At 43.2% G+C, this 22,858-nt stretch overlaps 1 long non-coding RNA gene across 3 annotated transcripts; it reads left to right on the top strand.

Annotated features, from left to right (window-relative positions):
- The first annotated feature begins 3,844 nt into the window (after positions 1-3,844).
- Positions 3,845-21,224, top strand: LOC138921997 (uncharacterized). 3 transcript variants are annotated; one of them, XR_011435082.1, is made up of 3 exons: positions 3,845-3,952; positions 9,696-9,749; positions 20,843-21,224. It is a non-coding gene; the product is annotated as an uncharacterized lncRNA (long non-coding RNA). The 3 variants fall into 3 exon arrangements; XR_011435081.1 differs by lacking the exons at positions 3,845-3,952; positions 20,843-21,224 and adding exons at positions 8,074-8,157; positions 10,460-10,590; XR_011435083.1 differs by lacking the exons at positions 3,845-3,952; positions 20,843-21,224 and adding exons at positions 9,205-9,282; positions 10,460-10,590.
- The last annotated feature ends 1,634 nt before the right edge of the window (positions 21,225-22,858 follow it).

Genomic DNA, 22,858 nt, shown 5'->3' with positions numbered 1-22,858 from the left:
CCTCACTTTGTGGAAGGGGAGAGGGAGCTCTCTGGAGTCTCTTTTATAAAGGCACTGATCCTATTCATAAGGACTTCACCCTCATGACTAATCACCTCCCAAAGGTCCCACCTAATACCATCGCCTTGGGGGTTAGGTTTTCAACATATGAATTTGAGGGGGGATGCAAACATTCGATCTATACCAGGTGCCTTACAGTAGAATACAATTATTACATGTAGAAAAAATGGTGGATTTAGAAAATCACCATTTTTCAACCATTCTTGATTTAGGCAAGAATAATCAATGAATACTAAATGTGAGGGGACGAGTTTGAGTCTACAAAACATCCTATTCATCATCAAAGTATCTCTCTATAAGATACTTATTAATTAGAAGGAGAAAAACAGTAACTTTACAACAGAGAAACCTGGTAGTCATCACCTTAACCAAGTGATCAAAGCTAATATTAGGACAAAGCTACTGTTCCAGATTAAAAGTGACTAAAATGAATATGACAATTAAATGCAATGTGTGATTCCGGATTGTATCTTGGACCAGGAAAAAAATTGCTTTAAAAGGCATTATTAGGGAAAATTGGCAAAATTTGAATAAAGATTGCAGATTAAATCATATTTGTATCAACGTTAAAGTTCCTGAGTTTGATATCAATATTATGGTTTTGTAAGAGAATGTCCTTGTCAGTAGGAGATACACTCTGAAGTATTTGATAAATTTTTAATATCTGTATTTATTTGTATTATACTGAAAGTAAACATAAGATGTCAAAGCAGGGTATTATTACTTACAGGAATAACCACATCAGTTTCCCTTTGCCCTAATTCTTCCCCCTTCTGGGACAATGCAGTAAGAGCCAAATGGACAGGCCTGTACATAAAGGGGTTGGACTACAAGAGACGAGCCCCGAAATTAGGAATCTGGGAGCTTATATAGGAGTAGGGCACTGCCCACCCCTTTCCCTTCTAAAAGAGAGAGAGGGAACCCATTGTACCATCGTCCCAGTCCTTGAAATCCTCTGGAATGTAAATGACTAGCTCAAGGTTTCATCTCACATTGAAATGTAAACACTACCTTTAGGGTGGTAAATTTCTCCCTAGGGTCTCCTATTATCTAACCACCCTTTAGCTTCCAAAGTTTGTCTTTTAACCCAAATTTCTTTGCTCAGAAAACCCTAACTATGCAGAAACACAAAAATATTTCCTTTATAGTCCCATAGTATTTAAGGATAAAGGGAAATCATGGCTGCAATATGATACATATATATATACAATATTTATTTTCTGTTTGGTATTTATTGCTCATGAAGCAATATATTTTATGTTGCAGGTGTTATTTTGAATCTCTCTTCACTTTCTTTGAAAATTAACAATACATCGTTGTTTGTGAGCATTGCACTGAAACCCCAAGGCACACATCACTCTCTCGATCATGGACATCACCAGCAGTGACGCCACAGCTTGCATCATGGCTATGCAGGGTGAGAGAACTGACAGGGGCTTCCGTAAGACAAGGCTCCCACGGGGCTTGAGGGAGATGATGCTATTAGACAAGCAAGGGCTTTATCTCTGTATGAGTGTTACCCAGGGTGGATCAAAGAGCCACTCAAGGGGATCAGGAGATATTTATGTATATATATGTGTATATATATATATATCTCCCGATCTGTTTCTTTATATAGATATATATATAAAGAGAGAGAGCTGATGGAAGAGAAAAAGAGGATAAAGCAAATGTGGCAAAATGTTAACAAGCGAGGAATCTGGATGAAAGGTATACGGGAGTTCTTTATACCATTCTTGCAAGTTTTCTGTTAAGTTTGAAATCATTTTAAAATAAACATCTTAAAAATGTAAAACAAAATGTGGTGGGAAAGAGAAGAAATACCCCACCCTGGAACTACAGGATGCTCACAAACCTACTTATTCTACAAGTACAGTCACTTATACATACATGGGACTGTCACGTCGGTAGGTCTGGCACGAGGGGTTCCTGGCCCTTTCTTCCTGGTGCCCGCAGTTCAGCAGAAGATGTGGTGTCCGCAAGGAGTTTGATGAGGGCACCCATCCAAGGGCACTGAGGAAGCAAATGCCCAGAGGGCAGAAGCCAGTTGCAGTGTGGGGAGATGAGAAGTTCTCCCTGAGGAATAGTTGGAGAACTAAAGAATGAAGGAGGCTTAGCCAAGTGACAGCTGGGGCTGGGGAGACAGAGGACCAACCTAGAGGGGATGAAGATAGTAACAGTACTAGTTTCTTGATCAGAAGGGCTTCTGATCTAAATTAGACAGCAAACCTTTTCCGCGGGCTTCGTAGGGGAGAGTTCATGGTATGAAAAGTGCCTGGCACATAAAAGGAATCTCTAAATATTTGCAGAATACATGAGTAAATGATCCTTTAATTCAAACGTACTTTAATGATAGAAAGTCATCAGACAGGGTTTTTTTCCCCTCTTTGAAGTCAAGATAAAAACAACAGCACTTCAGGGTGCGGTTTTTTTACTTTGCTTCTGGAAAAAGAGATCCATGCCTTCTGCACATAAGTGGATTCTTCCATTTTTTTTCTGAAAGGATAAAAATGACCAATTATATAAAGGCTAAATGAGTCATTTTCATGTACGTTATTTTATACTGTTCTAAAAGTTCTTCTTCTTTTTTTTTTTTTTTTTTGAGGAAGATTAGCCCTAAGCTATCGTCCGTGCCCATCTTCCTCTACTTTATATGTGGGACGCCTGCCAAAGGATGGCTTGACAAGCAGTGCATGGGTCCACACCCAGGATCCGAACTGGTGAACCCTGGGCCGATGAAGTAGAACGTGCCAACTTAACCGTTGCGCCACTGGGAAGGCCCCTAAAAGTTCTTTTAATAAAGATTTAAGTTGCTCCAAACGTTTTGAATCTTTCTGATAGGCATTATTTACTTCCTGTCTCTTGTTTTTTCATTCTTCTATATTTTCTCTCTGAAAATGGAATATTCAAAACAAAAAAAAAGGTGCTAACTGAAAATCTGGGAAATAAAAGAATGTAGCAAAATCAGCCATAATCTCTTGAGTAATAACCATTCTTTACCATTGTGCTATATTTCTTTTTAATGTATTTTTCCTGAGCATTTATGATATATGTCTGTATATCTTTCAAATCTATTTTTAAATGAGAATAGGAATCTTAAAGGAATAAAAGCTGCACGATAAAATACTTGCATGGTAATTCACATAATGGGGATATTTTCCCAAGCCACTAGTTATTCTTAGAAACCATTTCTTCTGCCTCCTTGATTAAAAGGAAGTGCAGGCGCCATCTGTTAGCTGAACAGCTGTAACTGGAACCGGATAGCCCCGTGGGTGGAGTGTGGGAGGTTAGGAGCCCTCATTCCTGATTTCCTAACTGGTGTCTTCTACATATGCCTGACTGTGGCTCAGGACGCAGGGCCCTCTGCTGGGCTACGTGCAAAATTCCGTCCAGGGAATTTTCCGGAAAGAAACAAGCCATGGAGAATGCAGGGAAAAAATTGTGAGAACCAAAGAAAACAGTTAAGTATTCATGTGATTTTGCATACAATTTGGAAACTGCTTGGAAGATACAATATTTAGATCATGAAACTAGAAAGTTCATTTTTCCTCCTTCCTTTTTGTTAGCAACGCCTGAGATGTATTGATGTGTTAAGTTTATTTTTTAAAGTTAATTACTAAAATGGTGCATTTTTATTATCACTCTAGAAAGCAAAACTACGTAACTTTCAACATCCGTAACTTTATTGTCTTCAGAATGTTAATTACTATATTTTTTTTAATATTAAACTTTACATTCCCCTGGACGTGGTGTAAAAAAAAAAAATATGTTCTGTGACTCAGTGGTTTTCTTTTCAGAAGCACTTATCTCCAGCCACACATTGGAGCAGAGGCTGTCATGAAACCATTGGATTGGGTGCTTCGAAACCCTTTGATAAGAATCTCTAGGCCTTGTAAGTGTTGGTGTCGGCTGACTCTTTGCTCCTCTTGCTCTCTAGTTAGTTAAGATATTAGCAAAGAGAAGAATACAAAAGAGAACACATTATAGATTTCCATGTAATGAGATACTTATACATCCATGAAAACAAAGGCACTAACTTGGAAAGATGCCACTATTTTATTGCCAAGTGAATAAAAATAAATTGCAGAGCAAAAGCATTCACCGAGCTCATTTTTGTTAAAATAATTATGTTGGTATAAGAATAATGCAACGTTCAGGAGCACATACAAACAAGTATATTTTTAGGAGGCCTAACTTATCAGTGTTTTTTCTTTCATGATGTCTGATTTGTCAGTTATAAAAATATTCACCCTTGTTTTAATGTAATATATATTTCCAAGGTTTTTGTTCTGCTTTGTTTTTTAACATTTAAAGCTTCCATCCAGAAGGAATTTCTTCTGATGTGAGGTGTAAGACAGATATCAAGTTTTCATTTTTCCCCGAAATAACTACTAGATACCCTAGAACTATTTGAAAGTTATTTGAATTTGTCAGGAAAATATCGTATAGGGAAAATGGTGAAAACTTTCAGTCAAAGAAAATTCTCATAATTCTTTAAATATCTGCAGTTTGATAAGTAATGAGATGTAAAGGAAGAAAAAGCCATAGAACATGGAATTAACTAATCACTACCAAAAATGGAACCGTGTCAGGACATCACGTGAACAGGGGAAAGCCGGAGCACCTGGGAATTCTGATACATGCTATTTTTGCATCAAAATCTCCAAGTTGGTAAGGCAGAAAAAGGCTTTCATTGCCTTTATCTTAAGTTTATAAGAGAAGAGTCATTTCAAATATTTAAAATTAAATTTTGCTCTTGGCTTTGAGCTAACAGAATATAAGGCAGCTAACTGAAATGTGTTTCCTTTACCTATTTGTTGGGTAAAACTATGGGGTAAAAAAAACATTGCTGGACATACACCACTCACAAAATTGAACTCGAAATGGATTAAAGACTTAAACATAAAACTTGAAACCACAAAACTCCTAGAAGAAAACAGAGGGGGAAAGCCCCTTGACATTGGTCTTGGCAGTGGTTTCCTGGATATGACAGCAAAAGCAACAAAAGCAAAAATAAACAAGTGGGACTATATCACACTAAAAAGCTTCTGCACAGCAAAGGAATCAATCAACAAAATGAAAATGCAACCTATGGAATGGGAGAAAATATTTGCAAATCATATATCTGATAAGGGGTTAATATCCAAAATTTATAACGAACTCATACAACTCAATAGCAACAAACTAACAACCCAATTAGAAAATGGGTAGAGGAACTGAATAGACAGGTTTCCAGAGAAGACATACAGATGGCCAACAGGTACATGAAAAGATGCTCAACATCTTCATCAGAGAAATGCAAATCAAAGCCACAATGAGACATCACCTCACCCCTCTTACAATGGCAATCATCAAAAAGACAAGAGAGAAGTGTTGGCGAGAATGTGAAGAAAAGGGGCCCTTAATGCACCATTGGTAGGAATGTAAACTGGTGCAGCCAGTATTGAAAACAGTATGGAGTTTTCTCAAAAAATTGAAAATAGAACTATCATATGATCCAGCAATCCCACTTCTGGGTATATATCCAAATAAATTGAAATCAGGATCTCAAAGAGATATCTGCAGTCCCATGTTCACTGCAGCATTACTCACAATAGCCAAGGTATGGAAACAAACTAAGGATCCATCAACAGATGAATGGATAAAGAAGACCTGGGGGTGTGTGTGTGTGTGTGTGTATATACACTCTACCTAACACCAGTATAATACACATTATTTTCAAGTGTCCATAATACATTCATCAAGATAGCCCATCTCCTGGGCCATTAAAAAAAACCTCAACAAATTTGAAATTATACAGAGTATGTTCTCTGGCCATAATGGAATCAAACCAGAAATCAATAAAATAGAGAAAATTTTCTCACACTTGGAAATTAAATAGCATACACTTAAACAATCCATGAGTCAAAAAGGAGGTTTCAAAGGAAATTTTAAAAACATGGGACTGAATAAAAATGAAAATACAACATATTAAAATGTGTGGAATGCAACTAAATCTGTGGTGAGAGGGAAATTTATAGCACTAAATGCTTGTGAAGCTGGGTACCTGAGGGTTACTGTGAATATTCCATAAGAACTTGGTTACCCTCTGACCTTGTTCCTAGCATGACATAGATGAAATGATGTTAATAAATAACCTTAATCCCCATTAGATGTATTTGTTAAGTCCAAATGCTTATGTCACAGCCCACACATAATTATAGCTTGCTAATTTGTTTCCTTGTCTAACCAAAGGGGTGACTCAAAGGTCACCAGGATTTATGAGTTTATTTTGCAGAGGAAAAAGAATGCCTTTAAGAAAGCTACGACCACCAGATAACCAGCCCCCAGCTGCCACTGATGCCAAAAAGTCTGGCTGTTCAAGGTCTTACCTGGAGTGAAAGAAACACCGACTTCCCCTTTGTTTCCCTGAAACTCCTCCTCCCAAGCCCCTCAGCCCTATAAAGATCCCATGCTTCCTTCTTTTGTTAAGGTGGATCTGAGAGAACCTATTCTCCTACCTTCTCAATTTGGCCAGTTCAAGTAAACCTTTCTTCATTTCCAAGCACCCAGTGTCTCAGTGATTGGCTTACCATGCATCAGGCACATGCCTGAGATTAAGAGATTTGGTATCACATTAAGAAAGAGGAAAGGCCTCAAATCAGTAAGCTAAGTTTCTACCTCAAGACTAGAAAAAAAAAAGAGCAAAATATACCGAAACAGTACAAAGAAAATAATAAAGGTCAAGACAGAAATCAATGAAATCAAAAACAGAAAAACAATAGAAAAAAATCAATGAAAAAAAGGTTGGTTCTTTGAAAATATCAATAAAATTGATAAACCTCTAGCTGGTGTGACAAAAGTAAAAGAGAGAAGACACAAATCACCAACACAAGGAATGAAATGAGATCTCACTACAGTTCCTGCAGCCATCAGAAGGATAATAAGGGAATACTAGGAACAACTTTACTCTCGTAAATTCTACAAGTTAGAATAAATTGACCAATTCCTTGAAAACCATGAACTTTTTACAAAAGCTCAACCAAGATGAAATAGGTAACCTGAAAAATGTCATAACCATTCAAAAAATTGAATTTGTAATTTAAAAGCTCCCAAAAAAAGAAATCTCCAAGTCTGAGGGTTTCACTGGAGAATTCTATGAAACATTTAACATTAAAGTGATACCAATTTTACACAATCTATTCCAAAAATAGAAGAGGAGAGAGCACATCACAAACTCATCTCATGAGGCCAGTGTTACCCTGATACCAAAGCAAAACAAAGACAGTGCAAAAACAAGAAAATTACGGACCAATATCCCTCAAGAACATAGACACACACAAAAACTTCAACAAAATGTTAGCAAACCAAATTCAGCAATGTATAAAAAGAAATATACACCATGACCAAGTGGGATTTATTCTGAGTATGCAAGGCCTGCTCAACATTTGAAAATCAATCAATTTATTCCATCATATCAACAAGCTAAAGAAGAAAAATCATATGATCCTATCAATTGACCCAGAAAAAGCATTTGACAAAATACAACATTAAAACTCTCAGCAAGTTATGAATAGAGGGTATTACCTCAAGCTGATAAAGAGCATCTACAAGAAACCTATAGCTAACATCACACTTAATGGTGAAAGACTGAATCTGTAATTATTTGTTGAAGCAATTTTATGGTGGCTGCTTTAAAATTCTTGACTAATAATGTCAACATATGATTTATCTTGGTACTGATCGTCTTTTCCCATTCAAGCTGTGGATTTTCCTGATTCTTGGTATAAGTGATTTTTTTTATTATATACAGAACATTTTTGATATTATATTATACTATTCAATCTTCTTTTGGGGAGATACTATAGCGTAAGACATTTTTTTTGAGTGGTAGTCCCCCTGTTGAGGTGTGGCATGAAGAGGATGGATTGGGTGTGTACTTAACGACTTCCCGCTGGGCATTTCCAATGCCAGCCCAGCAAGGGTGGAGCACTTACTCCCACCCCCTCCGTCTGCTGACACCTTCCCAGCAAGATTAGGGCAAAGGCTGGCACCATCTCCTTACCTCTGTGTGAGGGTGTAAGCTCATCTGCCTGCTGGGCCCTGCTGACACCAGAGGTGAGGGGAACGTGGAATCCTGATTAGACTCCACCCATACTACCTTGTTTAGTCTGTTGATGCCCTGTGAGGTGGAGGCTCAGTTCACTTCCTCCTGCTGAGAGGTGAGGTGGAATATCAGCTCCCTGCTCCCCGGATGAAATGTAGGAGTGGAGGAGGGTTGGTTTTTCCATTGATGTTTGGCTGGTGTAGGACTGGTATTATCTAAAAGGTTTCCTGTTGTTAGGCTACCTATTTTCCAGGACCTTTGGCTAAGTGGAACAGGCTTTCCTGGTAGATTTTTCTTTTTTTTTTTTGGTCTGTGCCTACATTACCAAACCGGGCTCATTTTTGCCCATCGCCAGAAAGCCAGTCACCCAAATGATGAGGTTGGGGCAGAGAGAGGGTTTTAATCACAAGGCAGCCAAGTGAGGAGGCAGGAGAACGAGTCTCAAATCTGCCTCCTGGAAAATAGGGACTCAGGGATGTTTATGGGGTAAAGGGACACAGTGGTCTGAAGTGTGTGGATAGATGACTGGAGGTGAGGACAGGGGAGGCCATTGATGATCCGCACAAGCAAGTCAAGCTTCATGGCTCTTCATAGGACTCATGATCACAAAATGGTGGCATTAGCGTGATCTGATGGTGGAGTTTTCAGCCTCTTGACTTCAAAAAGGTCATTTATTGAGCATCTGCACAGGCCCAGCTGATGAGTTGGTAGTCTCAACCTGCCTGAACTGGACAAAGGGGTCCCAATTCCTGAAAAACAGCTTGAAGGTCCATTACCATGGTGACCCAGGTGCCAGGGAGATGTTATCTATAGGAACCTAGTGGGAGCCAGACAACATATTGCCTAAGCAGCACAGTTAACAATGGGTGGTCGGACAGATAAAAGCTATAATTAGCAATTGCAAAAAAACACTTTAGTTACTAGTTACCTAATCATTAATGGATAGGTGTTTACCAGTTTCACCTATTGGCAGTTCCGGATTGCAGGCTGCTGGAGCTCCGTGTCCAGAATTTACAGGCAGCAATAAGGAAGCTATCCTGTTCCTCAAGTCTGAGATCCCTAGGCAGTCCACCTTCTTTCCACCTTTCAGAGTCTTCCTGTGCTTGTTTGTGTGTTACATCCAGGTGTTTTTAGCTGTAAGAGGGAGGACCTGGGGGGAATGGGGCTACTCCATCTTGGCTGGAACTGGAAGTCCTGTTATTATTTATTTTGGTACTCAAATTGTCCAGATTTGGTCCAGTGAGAGCCCCTTCAAGCTGCCTTCTGTGTCATTCTGATATGTCGCCATTATTCTCTGAGCACTCCCTTTCTGGCACAAGATGTTCCGAGCTCATCTTGTACTTTCCCTGCTCCAGCCCTAGAATAAGCCATTTCTCCAAAGAGCCCTGGATCCTTTAGTGGGGAGTGGTATTTAGAAACCAATAACGATGGGGACTAGCGGTTACCGTCCTCATCCCTCTGGGGCTCCAACGCTCAGCTTTTCCTGATAGAAGTGTGCGAAAGACAAGGTTAGATGTGCCTCTGATCACAGTAAATGTTCTTCTTGCAGCACCTGATGCCTCCCCCAGGCTCTCCAGTCACTCTGGCATTGATCGCTACAAAGGTATGGGCTTGGCTTTGGGAGCGAGCTTGCACTTTGCCAACTGCAGACATAGCTGGAGGGATCGGGAAAGACCTAAGGGCTGAACCATTTTAAGCGCCTTAGTTTGCTTGTGGGCGGGGATGGGTTATGAGATGAGCGAGAAGCCTGCTCCCGCGATCGGTGTGTTCCTGTTTCGCCCGGTCAGGAGCGAGTCCTGTCAAGTCGCTGCCGTGTGTTCGGCCGTGAGGGGTTTGACTTGGAGCAGGCAAGAATCCCCGCCTGGAACCTGCTCCCGCGATGAGAGCCACGTCGCCCCCTCCAGCATCTCCCCATCTCTCCGCCCCTCTGCCATCCCTCTCTTCCAGCCTCTGAGCCTCCATCAGCATCTCGGCCGGCTGTTTACGTCCCATCACAGTCCCTCCTTCCAGATCTCCCCTTGCCCTGCTCGATTCCCCGCCCTTTCGAGTCTGCGGGCGCTTCTCATTGGCGCCACCAGCGCCGCGGAGACTGGCTGCGCAGCCCAGGAGGCGCCTTTTTGGCACTTGTGCCCTTGGCGACAGAGGCTGGGCTCCTTGGGAGCTGCAGGGGCGGTGAGTTAGTCCTCATCCCCTAATTAATAAACAGGAGAGTGTTTACTAAGTGCCAGCCACCATGTAGGCAGTGGATACAAGTCCTGTGTTTTAAGACGTCATGAAGTCTCGTCTAATTACCACATTTTCTTTCTTTTAAAGCTTTATGGAGGTATAATTGATATACAAAAAATTGCACATATTCAAGGCATACATCTTGATGAGTTTGGACATATGCATACAGCTGTGATACCATCACTACAAGCAAGATACTAAACATATCCATCGCCTCCAAAAGTGTCCTTCTGTTCTTTTGTGTGTGTGTTTTTTTCTTTTGGTGATAAGAACACAACATGAGATCTATCCTCTTAGCATATTTTGAAGTGTACAATCCCTTATTGTGTACTATATACGGTATTACGGTTGCCTATATTGGCACTCTGTTGCACAGCAGATCCCTAGAACTTACTCCTCTTGCATAACTGAAACTTTATACTCATTGAACAATTCCCCATTTCCCCCTCCTCGCAGCCCCTGGCAACCACCATTCTATTCTCTGCTTCACTGAGTTTGACTGTTTTAGGTACCTCATCTAAGTGGAATCGTGCAGTATTTGTCCTTCTGTGACTGGCTTATTTCACTTAGCATAACGTGCTCCAGGTTCATCCATGTTGTTGCAAATGGTAGGATTTTCTTCTTTTTGAAGGCTGAATAGTATTCCATTGTATTTATATACCACATTTTCTTTATCCATTCATCCACTGATGGCCACATAGGTTGTTTCCGTATCTTGGCCATTGGGAGTAATGCCGCAATGACTATGGGAGGGCAGCTGTCTCCTTGAGATCCTGATTTCAATTCTTTTAAATATATAACCAGAAGTGGGATTGCTGGATCATATATGGTAGTTCTATTTTTAATTTTTGAGGAACTGCCATACTGTTTTCCATAGTGACTACACTATTGTACTTTCCCACCAACAGTGCACAAGGGTTCCAATTTCTCTACATCCTCACCAATACTTGTTATTGGGGGAAGGTGTTTTTTTTTTTTATAATAGTCACCCTGAAAGGTGTGCAATGATATCTCATTGTGGTTTTGATTTGCATTTCCCTGATGATTAGTGATGTTGAGCCCCTTTTCACGCACCTGTTGGCCATTTGTATATCTTCTTTGGAGAAATGTCTTCAGGTCCTCTGCCCATTTTTAAATCAGGTTATTTGTTTTTTTGCTATTGAGTTGTAAGAAATTCTTATATATTTTGGATATTAACCTCTTATCAGATAGATGGTTTGCAAATATTTTCTCCCTTCCTGTAGGTTGCCTTTTCACTCTGTTGATTGTTTCCTTTGTTGTGCTGAAGCTTTTTAGTTTGATATAGTTTCACTTGTCTATTTTTGCTTTTGTTTCCTGTGCTTTTGGTGTCAAATCTAAGAAATCATTGCCAACATCAATGTCAAGGAGATTCTCCCGTATGTTTTCTTTGAGGAGTTTTACAGTTTCGGGTTTTATATTTAAGTCTTTAGTCCATTTTGAGTTGATTTTTGTGTATGGTGTAAGATAGGGGTCCAGTTTCATTCTTTGGCATGTGGCAATTATTTCAAAAAGAGGAGATGGACTCAAGCATTTGGGCACAATACTTCAGTTCCTGTCAGAGCCCAGATCAAGAGAGCAGCCCACCAGGTGCTCTGGGTGTGCAGAGGTGCCCTGAAGATGGAGCAAGTGGCTCTCCTAGGCTGATGGGGAGAGTGGGGAGGAGCACGGGAAGGGGCAAAGCACAGGCTTGGGTCACCCGGGCCACTTTGCCTCCAGCAAGATCAGTGTGGCTCCACATTGTCCGACCCTGGGCCTTCCTGGGTGGCCCGTGACAAAAGCCCTGAGGAATCTGGGCTTCCCAGGGATGGGGGTTCACAAGGGGCTGACATGTTGGGGGAGACACCTGCCCCCCACACCTCCCTGGACATCTGCCTGCAGGGCGCAGGCCAGGGAACAGACTTACCTCGTATGGTTGCTGCTTTTCTGCATTTGGTGTTTTTTTTACACTTTTACTAAATATGCATGAATCCCTGAACTTTTAGCATATTTCTGCAAATAGTTAAACTTTATGTAAATTATGTCAGTGTATGTGTTCTTCTGCAGTGTGCCTTATTCCTCTCAACATATTTGCTGGAGATTATGCCTTTCTTAGTTTCAGTGCAAATAACTCTTAACACTCTATAGATTGTATTATTCATTTTTTAATTTTTTTTTTTTTGCTTTTTCTCCCCAAATCCCCCCAGTACACAGTTGCATATTTTTTTTAGTTGTGGGTCCTTCTACTTGTGGCATGTGGGACGCCGCCTCATCATGGCCTGATGAGCGGTGCCATGTCCGCGCCCAGGATCCGAACCAGCGAAACCCTGGGCCGCCGAAGTAGAGCTCGAGAACTTAACCACTTGGCCCCAGGGCCAGCCCCTTATTCATTTTTTTTTAAATGTCGTGTTTTGATTAACAAACATTTTAAAATTGAATATAGAAGGATCAAATGGTTCTTTCCTATGTAGTTTGTGTGTTTGTATCTAATCTAAGGGATTCTTTTCTACACTAAGTTTATAAAGCTATTCCCTTGCAATTTCTGCTGTAAGTTTTAAGGTTTGGGGTTTCACATTTATGTTTCCATCTCCCTACAACTGATGTGTATGTAAAGTGTGAAGTAGGGATCTGATTGTATTTTTTCCTTCATGTGGATGCCTGATTGTCCGAGCTGTTTATTAAAATACCCATCCTTTCCCCACTGATCTGCTCTCCACTTCTGCCATAAGTCAAACAGATCTAGACGGTTCTGTTTCTGGGCTCTCTCCTTTATTTGGGATGTTTGTATTTCCTTTCAACAATATCACACTGCCTTGGTTACTACATATTTATAATAAATCTGGAAACATTGTGGGCAATTTCCCCCATTTCATTCTTTTTTTAAGACTGTCTTAGGCCATTACACTTTCATGTAAATTTTAAAGTCTGCTTGTCAAGTTCCTCAGGGATCCTTTTTAAGATTTTGCCTGAGATCACATTGAATTTCGGATTAACTTGGTGAGACTCAACATCTTACTGATATTAATTCTTCTCATGGATGAATGTGGTGTCTCCACTTACTTAGGTCTCCTTTTCTGTCTTTCCACCAAATGTTATAATTTAGCCATGAAAGTTGGCTCTGGAGACAACTGCACGAGTCCAAATCCTGCCTCTGCTCAGGCGTTTGACTGTGGGAACGTCCCCTAACCTCTCAGTGTTACAGCGTGCTCGTCCGCAAATCGGGGATCATAACTTTGCTTATTTCACAGGACTGCTCTGAGGGTTAGATAAGTACATAGCACACTTGCGGTAGTGCGGGGCACACAGTAATCACTATAATTATTTTCACAATTCTTCCCAGATTTATTTATGGGTCCTTATATTTTTGGCTGCTATTACAGATACTATATATTTTTTAATAGACTATTTTTTTGAGGAGTTTGAGGTTCACAACAAAATCAAGGAGAAAATAGGGAGAGTTCCCATATATCCCCCATCCCCACACATGCAAGGCCTCCCACTATCGACACCCCCTGGCAGAGGGTATATGTTACAATCAATGAACCTCCATTGACACATCACTATCATCCAAAGCCCATAGTTTACATTAGGGTTCACTCTTGGTGTTGCACATTCTATGAGTTTAGATAAATGTATAAAGACATGTATCCACCGTTATAATACCATACAGAATAGTCTCACTGCCCTAAAAACCCTCTGCTCTGCCTGTTCACTCCTCCTCCTTACCTCTGACAGCCACTGATCTTTCTACTGTCTCCATAGTTTTGCCCTTTTCCAGAATATCATATAGCTGGAATCATACAGTATGTAGCCCTTTCAGATTGGCTTATTTCACTTAGTATATGCATTAAGTTTCCTCCATATATTTTTATGGCTTAATAGCTCATTTTTTTCAGTGCTGACTAGTATTCCACTGTCTGGATGTACCATGGTTTATTTATCCACTCACCCACCAAAAGACATCTTGGTTACTTCCAAGTTTTGGCAATTATGAATAAAGCTGCTCTAAACATCCACGTGCATGTTTCTGTGTGGACATAAGTTTTCAGCTTATTTGGATAAACACTAGGAGCTCAATTGCTGGGTCGTATGGTAAGAGTATTCTTAGTTTGGTAAGAAATTGAATAACTGTCTTCCAGAGTGACTGTAGCATTTTGCATCCCCACCAGCAAAGAGTGAGAATTGCTGTTGCTCCGCATCCTCATGTTGATGTTGTCAGGGTTTTGGATTTTCACCGTTCTAATACATGTGTAGTGGTATCCCATTGTTGTTTTAATTTGCAATTCCCTGATGAGAGGATGGTGCAAAACTGGTTCCACTTGCTGCACACAGGGACGCTAGGAGTCAGAATTGACGTGAGGGCACTAACAAGACGACCTACGATGTGGAGCATCTTTTCATGTGCTTCTTTGCCATCTCTATGTCTTTTTTGGTGCGGTGTCTGTTCAGACCTTTTGCCCATTTTTTAATCGAGTTGTTCATTCTCTTATTGTTGAGATTGTATACTTTGGATAACAGTCCTTTATCAGCTATGTTTTTTGCAAATATTTTCTTCTGGTCTGTGGCTTGTCTTCTCATTCCCTTGATATGCTATCTACTTTTCAATTATGTTTTCTAACTGTTTATTGCTAGCAATATAGAAATGCAATGGATTTGCTATATCTAGCTTGTATTACAGCAACTTTGCTAAAATCTCTTATTATTTTTAATTCTTTCTCTGTAGAGTCTTAGGTTTTCTTTATAGACAATCATATCTTCTGACAGTGACAACATTTTTTCCTTTTTCCTTATCCTTACACCCGTTATATCCCCCTTTTTTCTTCCTGTCTTAGTTAAGCTCTCCAGTAGAATACTGGATAGAAGCAGGTGATAATGGTAACTCATATGTTTGTCAATTTCTTGTTCTTCCTTCTTCCTTTCATCTCCAACCTTTCTTGTGGTATTACTGTCACTCTCCTCCTTCACCATTTAGAAGGTGGCTTAGAGATAGTCTATTGTTCATAAACGTTCTCTGACTTTATTTTCTAAAATGTCCTTATTTTGCTTGCATTTTCAGTTGGGTAAACACATCTTTTTTCAAAAATCATCTTTATTGAGATATACTTGACATACAATAAATTGCACATATTTAAAGTGTACTATTTGATTAGTCTGATGTTTGCATCAGTGAGGATACCACCACAGTTAAGAGAGTGAACATATCCTTCACCCCCAAAAGTTTCCTCTCGCCCCTTTGTAATGCCTCCCTTCTGCTCCTCGCTGTCCCCACAAACCCCCAGGCAACCTGATGTGCTTTCTGTCACCACAGATCAGCTTGCATTTTCCAGAATTTTATATAAATGGAATCATATAATGTACACTTTTTTGTGTGTAACTTCTTTTACGTAGCAGTATTATTTTGAGATTCATCAATGTCATGGTGGGTATCAATATCCATTCCTTTGTGTTGCTGAGGAGCGTTCTGTTGTACTGCCCTTCCACAGTTTGTTTATCCATTTACTTGTTGATGGACATTGGGTCATTTCCGGTTTTTGTCTGTTACAGATAAAGCTGCTATGAACATTTGTGTACCGAAAGGTATATAACAGTTTTATTTCTCTGATCATTCTTGTGGGTTAACATGTAAGACTTTGCATTTGAAGGACAATGTCTAGTTTATTGATAATATCTGTTCCAACACCATGCACAAACGTTTTTTGTTCAAGTTTTTTTATGATGATATTACAAACTAACTTTAAAAACCTTTTACAAATAGCTCATGTTTGAAAGTCACAGAAGTCAATAATATATAAGGATGATATTTTTGAAGTGAGCCACAGTAGAGGTGATAGAATCGCCCTCATGGCTCCTGGGACACTGAGCTCTTGAGTTTTTTAAAGATTTTATTTTTTTCCTTTTTCTCCCCAAAGCCCCCCGGTACATAGTTGTATATTCTTCGTTGTGAGTCCTTCTAGTTGTGGCATGTGGGACGCTGCCTCAGCGTGGTTTGATGAGCAGTGCCATGTCCGCGCCCAGGATTCGAACCAACGAAACACTGGGCCGCCGCAGCGGAGTGCACGAACTTAACCACTCGGCCACAGGGCTGGCCCCTTGATTTTTTTATACACCTCTCTGGATAGCTCATTCAACATTTTATTCATCAAATAATTATTGAGTAGCTATTCTGTGCCAGGCACTGTTCCAGGCAGTTGGTATACAGCCGTGAGCAAATCTGAGTCTCTTTTCTCGCAGGTACAGCATTCTCATAGAAGGTAGCTCATCCTTGGAATGTCTTAATGAACTTCTCATACTAAGCACGGGCCTTACACCTGGGGTTCCCTAGCCTTCTGTTCTTGACCCTCTGCCTTCTCTCCACCTGCTTTCCCTGGCCGATCACCTCTTTGCTCATTATTTTAACCTTCTATCTACATGCTTCTCACTGCCAAATGTGTGTCTCCAGCTCTGATCCTGCTTGACCTATGGGAGTGTCTCAGGTGTTTCAAGCTCAATATATCTAGAAAGATCTTGTCACCTTACAGTCGAATCCCCTCTCCTCCCCTTCCCCATCCTCTTCTTCTGGTACTCATGCCCAAATAACCCTGAAATGGAAGTACTGCCAATCTGGAGGTTGAACTCTCCTCCCACATTTCATGAAACAGCAAGACTTGTGGATTTTACACGCACAAATGAATTCTGTTCTAGTCTCTCCTTTGTGTCCCTCCTAGTTCAAGTCCTAGGCTCCTAATCTATTCTCTCCCTTTGTTATGGACTGAACTGTGTCCCCTCAAAATTCGTATGTTGAAGACCTAACCTCCAGTACCTCAGAAGTGACCTTATTTGGAGATAGAGCTGTTACAGAGATAATCGAGTTAAAGTGAGGTCATTAGGGCGGGTCCCTAATCCCATATGACTGGTGTCTTTATAAAAAGGGAAATTCGGATACAGACACACGTGCACAAAGAGAACGCCACGTGAAGATGAAGGCAGAGATCAGGGTGAGGCCGCAGAAGCCAAGGAGCTTCAGACTGCCAGCAAACCACCAGAAGCTGGGCGAGAGGCCTGCAACCGATTCTCCTTCTCAGCCCTCAGAAGGAACCAACCCGGGGCTGGCCCCGTGGCCGAGTGGTTAAGTTCACTCGCTTCCCTTCAGTGGCCCAGGGTTTCGCCGGATCAGATCCTGGGCACAGACCTGGCACTGCTCGTCAAGCCATGCTGAGGCGGCGTCCCACATAGCACAACTAGATGGTCCTACAACTAGAATATACAACTGTGTACTGGGGGGCTTTGGGGAGAAGAAGAAGAAAAAAAGAAGAAGATTGGCAACAGATGTTAGCTCAGCTGCCAATCTTGAAAAAACAAACAAAAAAGAAGGAACCAACCCTGCCGACACCTTGATGTCAGACTTCCAGCCTTCAGAACTGTGAGACGGTAAGTTTCTGTTGGTTAAGCCTCCAGTTAGTACTACTTCTTTACAGCAGCCCTAGCAAACGAACACACCTTCTGTTTTGGATCCCTCTCCCGTTCACTCTCAGCACTGCTGCCAAGGGAGTCAGAGCTGAAGACCAACATTCTCATATCATTCTCCTACCAAAAGCCATTCAGTAGCTCTTCCTCATTTCCAAAAAGCGGTCCAAACTCCTTCAAGTGGAGTTCAAGGCCATTCATGTCCTGGCCCCAGCTGCCTGATCTTTCAAGCCCTCTTGCTCTCGCACTTGAGCCTTATGGATCTGCTGGGGGGCTCTCCACCACCTAGTGCTCGGTCCTGCCCTTGGGCCTTTATTCCTGTTCTTTCTGTCTGTGAAGTCCTCCGTACTTTCTTCTATCGGTTCATTCTTATTCCTTCAGTACTCAGCTCTGGTACTTTCTTTCAGGGGCAAGTGGTCCCCTTCCTTGTGCCTGATGCAAACCCCTGTCTTACTACTATATAGAAACGATCTCCTGAGGATTCCTGCTCTCCCATGGAGAGTGTCATCTGAAGGGTGAGGTGGACGTCAGCCTCATCTCTACACTGTAGCGGCCCTGCACTGTTCCTGTATGACACCGAGTAGGCACTCGTTACAAGTTCATTTAACAGAACTAAAAATACCAGTAGATACCCCAAAGATAAAGTGACAAGTGGCTTGAACAAACAAGTTTTTTTTTTTTTTTTGAGGGAGGTTAGCCCTGAGCTAACTGCTGCCAATCCTCCTCTTTTTGCTGGGGAAGACTGGCCCTGAGCTAACATCCATGCCCATCTTCCTCTACTTTATACGTGGGACGCCTACTACAGCACGGCTTGCCAAGTGGTGCCATGTCCGCACCCGGGACCCGAACCTGCAAAGCCCAGGCCGCCAAAGCGGAACATGGGCACTTAACTGCTATACCACCGGGCTGGCCCCTGAACAAACAAGTATTTTTTTTTTAAAAGATTGGCACCTGGGCTAACCACTGTTGCCAATCTTTTTTTTTTCCTGCTTTATCTCCCCAAACCACCCCCCCCATACACAGTTGTACATATTAGTTGCAGGTCCTTCTAGTTGTGGGATGTGGGACGCCGCCTCAACGTGGCCTGACGAGCGGTGCCGTGTCTGCGCCCAGGATCCGAACCCTGGGCTGCCACAGCGGAGCGCACGAACTTAACCACTCGGCCACGGAGCCGGCCCCACAAACAAGTATTAATGTGACTTTTTAAGAAAAACTATGGGGAAATGTTCATCTTACTAGTGAAAAAAGAAACTAAAATGAACACAACCAGAAAAAAATCATTTTCAAATATCAAAGTCGCATTAACTAGAAATAATGATACTCAGTGCTGAAGATGGAGTATAATGCGGGTTGGGAGTATAAAACAGCTCACTTGGAAAGAAAGGAATATTCTCTTGGCAGCTGAATATGACACCTTAAGGAGGGTAATACCCTTGGGCCCAGTAATCCTTCTTCTGTGGTCAGAGCTAAAGGGAAAAATGGAAAAACAGGACAGTCTTCCCACGTGAAAGTGATTCACTCCTGCTCTTGACTGCAACATCAGTGTTCGTGTCCTAGCCTGGCCCCGGGCCACCCTGGCACGAGGCGTCAGGCAGAAGAAACTGAGCTGCTCCTTCCCTGTGATTCTGAGAGCTGGAGGGCGGAGCCCCAGAAGGCAGGATGGAACTGAGCCCTGGGACAGGAAGAGCCTCACCTGGGGGCACAGGAGTGGAGCTCAGGGTGATCGCCGAACTGTCTTGTCTGCAGCCACGAAGAGAGCACCTGGCATGGGAGTCACACCGAATGTTCCCTCAGCCTTCTCCAGTGGACAGCAGGTCGGGGAATATATGTGGGGTGGATGGGGAGACCTCTCTTTTTGATTGTGGGGGGCTGAGGAGGGAATAACCAAGGAGACAGGCCCAGGATGCCACACTGAACCAACTTCACTAGTGAGAGCTAGGGAGGGGCCCCAAGTACCAGCTTGTCCCGGTCACTCCCAAGGTAGTCAGGAAGGCCTGGAGCCAGTTACAAAGGAGGAATTCCTGGCAGGGGTGGGGGGCCAGACCTCGGTCTCCCCTAAGTCATACTGGGCTATGAACTCTGGAAACAGCAGTACCAGAAGCTTCCAGTTGGCCAGGACTTCCTCCCCTTCCAGCCTGGGGCAGTCTGCTAGACTATGGAAGAAGGAAGCAACTGACTTATGGGGACTCTCCTCTTCCTTGCAGAGACACCTGGATCTCAGGAGAGGGATCTCAGTCAGAGTGGGGCCTTAATCCCCCAGCAACCCCAGACAAGACCCACCTTCTCCCATGTTCTCCTCAGACAGGGCCATGGCTGCCAGCAGCACGAGACACTGACTCCATCAGACTGTCAGCAAGGGGACGGACCTGCCAGCTCCTGGAGGATAGGGCTGCTCTTTTTACAGGAGTATGCTTCCGGAGCTAGTCACGGTGGCCTGCGTGCAGTACACACTGTATATATAACGCTAAAGAAAGGTCTCTGGGATACGCAGCCTCACTCTTGAACAGCCGCTCTTGCATTGTAATCTGTACTTGTGGAGTGGAAGGGGCCCTAGCCTGGCAGGTGTGGGGAGTGAATTATGGCGGCTCTCAGGCGCTTTCTCACACTTCACTGAAGAGATGCTGAGGTTGCTGAGGCATCGTGGTGAATTCAGAGGGAGAGCTGGGCCGGAGATCTAAGAACCACCCTCAGCCTCCCTCTCCCCTAGGGACCCCCCCTGAAATATCTCCCCTCCCTTTGTCTTCCCTCCTCCTTCTCTGAATCCCTCTTTCTCTCTCTCTCTCTGTCTCCCTTCATTCCTTCCATACTTTGTCTCTAGACCTCATTCTTTCTCCTTCTCTAGCCCTTCCTTCCTTCCATCCGTCTTCCTTCCTTCCCTCCTTCTGTCCCTTCTAAATGAAGGGATCCAGCGCTCCTTATGCCCCATAGATAGCTCTAGGTTGCATTGTGGTGTCAAAGACCATGGTCAGGTTGGAAGGACGGTACTTGAGTTGTGTGACATTTCAGTCTCTGCCTCCTCTTTCCCAACAGCCACTTCACTCCCTGTGTTGTAAAACCTCAGGCCAGACTGAGACTTTTCCTGGTGATGAGGATCAAGGCTGCCCCAGGGAGAGAAGCCCAAGGCGTCCTGGCCCACATGCCGATCTATATCATCCTCCGGGAAGCACAGGACGTCTGACATGATCCGACCTGATTCGTATCCAGAGTTATAGAACCACCCAATAACCAGACCCCACCTGCACTGACACAATTTTAACGACTTTTTTACATGATCTTTCCTTTGTCTTGTAAAGAAATAACTCACATACCCATGCCTTATAAATTGAGCCCTGCCCTCAACCCATTGCAGCTCTTCACTGCCCATGGGGCCTGTCCTCATGCTATTCTCTGAATAAAGGAGCACTACTACCAGACCCTGAGAGTCCGAGAAATCTTTCGGCTCCTCGGCTCGCCGAGCCCGCATCGCTAGGAAGAGTGGGTGGGTGGTTGGCTGAATTAGAGACATAACACATGGTTGGAAGGCTGCCAAGGTAGGAGAAGGGGCCACTGGGGCAGGATGGGGAAGTCCGAGAACCTCTCGCAGGCAGAGGCCCCATGGCAACCTCCCCAACGGACGGAGCCCTTGAATGACAGAAGGCAAATGGCATGACTAGCTTGAAAGGAAGGCTTCCTGGGAAGAGCGTGTCAGCCTGGCTAACTAGGTCACCGTTTGTGCTGCCTCACTTCCGGAAGCCCTCCCCAGAGCTGAAAAGAGCATGTCATGCCTCTGGAACCTCGCTGTAGTGTCAGGAGCCAGAACAGGGCCTTCTTCCTGGCCTGCACCCGGAGAGAGCACCCAAAGGCCTGCTTTCTGAAACTTGCCCCAGGGAGGGGAAGGGCGGCAACCTAGCACTTATTTGACACATACTGTATGCCAGGCACCACGCTGGCTGCTTTTCTCCAGCTTCTCTAACTTCAAGTTCACAAGAAGTTTGCAAAGGGGAGTATGTGTATCTGCCTCCCCACACCTCCTGCCTTAATTCACATATTCATCCTCTTTCACCTGGACTATGATTTTCATTTCCGAACTGTTCTCTTTGCTTCCAGACTTTTCTTTTGTTTTGTTGTCTTTATAGACAAAGTTACAACATTTCAAACTTTATTCAAACGCACCAGTGGTAGCAAAGAGCAGCGACGAGTGACAGGCATGGTATCTAATGTCTGGATCATAGGTCATGAGGGAGCCCTGAGGGCCTGTCAGTCTCCGCTCGGCCTTCCTCCCCTACTGGGAGATTGCCACCTTTGAAATTGATTAAACATGTGCAGGAAACACAGTCACTCTCAAGGAGCTTGGGCTCCACCTCATTACCAAGAAGTACCTCAGGGTCTGGGGCAAAGCAGGAACTGGAGATGCCAACCTGTTCCTTGCACCCGGCCTGCTCCATCCCCAGCCCCACTTACCCTGGGGCAGAGGAAAAGACAGGAAGAGAGTCTCCACTTGGCAGTACTAGGAAGCTGGAGAGATTGTGGGTCACTGACCGGATGAGACCCCCTAACCAAGAGGCAGAACTCTGCGAGGCTACCAGCCTCTTCTGAGGGAAGAAGTCTTTAAAGAAAGACCAGCAGCTTGATTCACACATGGCTTCGGTCGAATATTTTCACAGAAATCCTAACAAATGACTCATCCTCAGATCCCTGGAGCATGGGAATATTTAAAAATTGTCATCGGGTTGTAGTGAGGGTGAAAACCAGTCCTCTAAAGGCAGAAAGTGGATCTATGCCTTTTCCTTGGGTACTGAGTTCAGGGCCCAACACCAGGCCTAACTCCCGCTTCCCATCTTGCTCCGCTGACATGTCGCTTGCACACCACCAGTGTGCAAGTGTGCAGTGTGCAGTGGCCAAGCTGCCTGAACACGACTCTGACACACTTCCTCTACTCCTTGCCTTGTCCTCCATGCTTTAGCCACGCCCCCTCACCCACCTCCCCTGCTCTGGGGCAGCCTTGGGGTGCGTGGGCAAAGGCCCTCTCACTGCGCCCCTGTGTCCTTTGCCAAGAGAGCCCAGCCT

This window comes from Equus caballus, chromosome X (genome assembly GCF_041296265.1).
Source record: "Equus caballus isolate H_3958 breed thoroughbred chromosome X, TB-T2T, whole genome shotgun sequence".
Classification (NCBI taxonomy): domain Eukaryota; kingdom Metazoa; phylum Chordata; class Mammalia; order Perissodactyla; family Equidae; genus Equus; species Equus caballus.
The sequence above is the reverse complement of the archived record's forward strand: the minus strand, read 5'-3'. Positions and strand labels throughout refer to the sequence as shown.